Source organism: Pseudorasbora parva, chromosome 21 (genome assembly GCF_024679245.1).
Source record: "Pseudorasbora parva isolate DD20220531a chromosome 21, ASM2467924v1, whole genome shotgun sequence".
In the NCBI taxonomy this organism is placed as follows: Eukaryota; Metazoa; Chordata; class Actinopteri; order Cypriniformes; family Gobionidae; genus Pseudorasbora; species Pseudorasbora parva.
In genome coordinates, this window is record NC_090192.1 from 15,734,356 (window position 1) to 15,738,459 (window position 4,104).

Consider the following 4,104-nt stretch of genomic DNA (forward strand, 5'->3'; position numbering starts at 1 on the left):
CTTCATTACTAATCGTCTTCATATTATGTAGGGACTCAAAAAACTCAGATGTAGATTGTTGACAAAAATTAGATGCATATAAATTACTATAAAACTCAGAGCAAAAATCTGCAATAATTTTAGGGTCCTCCACAATATTACCATTAATCCTCAAATTTTCAATATAATTATTTTTTGCTTGTTGCCTCTCAAGTCTAAAAAAGTAAGCAGAGCTCTTTTCCCCCTCTTCAAGCCATTTCCTTCGAGATCTTATGAAATCTCCTTCTGCCTTTTGTTTGTAAATTTCCTCTAGTTTAAGTTTCTGCACAGTAAACTCTGATTTATCGAGTTCTGATAAATCTTCTACTCGTTTGGATAACAAATTAGATATTTTGAACAGAGTTTTATCCTCTTCTATTTTCCTCTTTTTTGCCAACTCACTACAATATTTCCTAAAGAAAATCCCTATTTCAAATTTACAAAGTTCCCAATTGCTACAATATTTTTTTTCAACTTTAGCTTTATTCCAGTAAGTTAGGATTATTTTTTCCGCATCAGTGATTATTCCATTATGTTGAAGTACTGAATTATTTAATTTCCAGTACCCAGACTTTTTAATCCGATTTGCGGAAGGTCTAAAAGGAATACTAATTGAAATAGCCTTGTGGTCCGAGAATGGGGATGGTATTATATCAGTAACAATATTATCCAAATCCTTAGATGTAAGCCAAAAATCAATCCTGGACTGACTAGATAAAGAATTATTGCTCCATGTAAAGCATTGTTGTGATGGGTGAGATTTTCTCCATGTATCAATTAAAGAGAATTTCTCCAAAAACGTAATTACATAATCAGGACTTGAATTTCCATCCTGAGGAGGCCATCTATCTAACCTACTGTCCAGGACGACATTGAAATCACCTCCAAAGATCAGAGAAGAGTTAGGATATATGGCTAACATGCGAGTTACACGATCATCTAAATTGTCAAAGAAGGTCTAATTTTCTCTTTGTAAATTGAAACCATAAACATTAATAATAATACAGGTTGCGTTTAAAATTTCAAGGGCAAGTAAAATGTAATGTCCAGAAGTATCACAGTCAGATTTTAGTATTTTTCCTTTAAATCGATTTTTCAATATGCAAACTCCAGCAGAATGAGTGGTGCCATGGGATAACCATAAATCAACCCCCCATTGCGACCTCCAAAAATTTACATCTTGAATATCAGAATGGCATTCTTGTAAGAAACAAAAGTCTGTATTAAGGTGCTTCAAATACAAAAAAAATGCTTTCCTCTTAACAATGTTACGTAACCCTCTACAATTAAGAGAAACTATAGATAAAGACATAAACAAAAAACCTACAGAAAACACAAACCTAAAAACACAATCTAACCCAGAAGATTCCTATAAAAAGTTATAGCAAATCTTAAACTGTTGCAACAAGTGTGTACCTGTCAGGATCCCAGTGTGAATGGTTGCTCTTTTTGTGTGTTTACCTTTTGTGTTCCTGTGTGCACTCTGTCTCCTCCCTTTTCGTTATCCCTGATTGTTTTCCACAGCTGTTGTGTGTTTCCCTCTATTTAAGGTCCAGGTGTGCTGTGTTCTGTGCGCGTTCGTTGTGTTTCTCCTGGGTGTTTGCTGCCGTGCGGTGTGTGACTATTGTTGGTCTTTGATCGGGTTTTCTTGTTTTCCACTGTGTTTTTCCTCCAGGACTCGGTGGGAATTTGTTAATTCCTTTGGCTTCTGCTCCCTCTCCCGGTATTTTTGTGAGTACACTGTGCAACGCTTTCTTGTGGATTATTTCTTTGTGGACTAGTCAGATTCTTCTACTGTCAACGAGTCTCGTTTTTAGACTGGGGCTGACTACACCTTGAACTTGGTACTGTACACATCTGTGAACTATTGATGTTTTTCCTCTGCTCTTCGGTGTGTCTCGTTTTTAGACAAGATCCGTTTGGGCGATTACGGTGTTCCTCACCATTCTGGACTGTTCATCAACATCTGAATTCCTGAGACCTGTTCTGGATTATGTATCAACATCTGAGTTCCTGAGATTCGTTCTGACTGAGCATGAACATCTGAGTTCCTGAGATTTGTCCTGACTGAGCATCTACATCTGAGTTCCTGAGATTTGTTCTTACTGAGCATCAACATCTGAGATCCGTTCTGGATTGAGCATCAACATCACAGTTCCTGAGACCCATTGTGGATTTTGACTCTTTCTCTCTCTTTCTCGCTATTTATTTTAATAAACTTTTACTTGCATAAGATTCCCTCCGTCTCTGTCCTCACAGTACCAGGATGAGAACAGCAATCCCTTTAAATGCAAAGATTAGTTTTTTGTTTTCCTTTAAAAAATATATATATATATCTCACTTCCTCCTTTAAACATCTACCAATAAAATCAAATATCTTCTTCAAACCCTAAAAAAGAGGGGGGAAAAGAAGAAAAAAGGAAATGAGAGTACCTTTCTTTTTACTGCAAATAAGTTGTTGTTGTTTGTAATGTAACCTCTTTTATAAATTCAGAAAAAACAAACATTTGGGCTGGAGTCACAGACTCAGTTAAGCCTTTAAACAAAATAATGAATAAAGTACAATTGTACTAAGAGAGGCTGTAAACATATCGTCTTTCAATTCCAATAACCGTCGGGCATACCTCGCAGTTCAAGTGGGTGGAGAAATCTCCACACCTTCTACAAAAGCACTGCCTCCAACGAAGAAAGCTCTCGTTTTCCTTACGTGCTTTTTCTACAGTGGTCCATAATTTCATCCTTCTTTCTCTATCGGCAGGGGACAAGTCCTCTGTGATCCTCAGGTGGTTGTTCTTCAGAAAATCTGCGTCTTTCGCAGCACGCCACACGGCATCCCTGAAGAATCGTGATGTGAACTGAAAAATAATTCCTCGGGGAATGCTGCCATCAGGTTTTTTACGACCAAGACGGTGTGCAACGTCCACAATGTCAGGAACTTTATCTTTATGATGCGGCAGGAGGCACTGGCATATTTTGATGATCTCACGACGGACATCCTCTTCATTTTTCTCTGGAAGCCCTTGCATCCTTAAACTCCATCTGCGGGAATAGCCCTCCAGCAACGTTAGACGTCTCTCTTGCTCCTCGGCACGCTTGGCTTGTTTCAGTCGAGTTTTCATAGAATTGACATCGGTGCAGATAAACTCAATCGTTTCCTTTAACTCGGTGATTTGTTTTGTGTTGGCACCTACTTCTTCTTTCATTTCATTTATAACTCTTGAATTTCTTTCCACCAACTTCTCTAGTGCGTCCGATCTGTCCTGTACCAGCCGAGAAAGGTCCGAGATCTGTGAGAGGATGATCATTGTATCTTTATCAACAACCCTGCGCTGTTTGGGGACTGGCGATTTACAAGGAGTTTCAGGGAGAGATGGAAATTCCTCCTCTGCCAGCATCAATTCTTCTGGCTCTTTGTCCTGTTTGAGATAATTGTGAAAACTGCTTGTAAACAAGCCGCTCGAAGAGGCTTTAACAGACGAGTCAGTCTCCTGCGATCCGCTGCTAGTTTTACTAGCCATATTGGCATGTACCGACTTTCCGAGTTTTTCAGCCTTCTTTCCAGTACTTTTCCTTTTTCCTGAGCCTCCCATTGAGGTTTTGGTGAATCAGTGTAAAATTAAGATTAGTTTACTTTCAAGATTAACTTTGCAAATTTAGGAAAGTTAGTTTAAGTGGTTAGGATTGCGGAGCTCAACAAAATGCGTGTAGTCAAGGAGCCATCTTGAAAACCCCCTCCAAGCATAAACAAGATAACATGGCAAACCAACAGGACACTAAAAAAATGTGTTAGTGATCACCGAACCTCCTCAGAATGATCTGCAATACTTTGAGCAACTTGACTATTATTTATTAAAGAGCCATACAGGCACTGGGTAATGGCATTAATGCAAATTACAATTTTTCCAGCCACAAAATGATTCTAATTTGCCTCTTTGCATTGAAATTCTCTATTTTAACTACTACATTAACTACTACACTAATTTTAATATATATAATGTAAATATTAGAAGAAAAATATTTTAAGTGGTTTTTAATGGTGCTTTTTTTGGATATATTTAGTATATTTAAATTACACTATACTAAATG

General features: G+C 37.7%; 1 long non-coding RNA gene across 1 annotated transcript; it reads left to right on the top strand.

The window, feature by feature from the left end:
• The first annotated feature begins 1,609 nt into the window (after positions 1-1,609).
• On the top strand, positions 1,610-2,253 carry LOC137056342 (uncharacterized). The gene is made up of 2 exons (XR_010900302.1): positions 1,610-1,749; positions 1,927-2,253. It is a non-coding gene; the product is annotated as an uncharacterized lncRNA (long non-coding RNA).
• Positions 2,254-4,104: the final 1,851 nt, after the last annotated feature.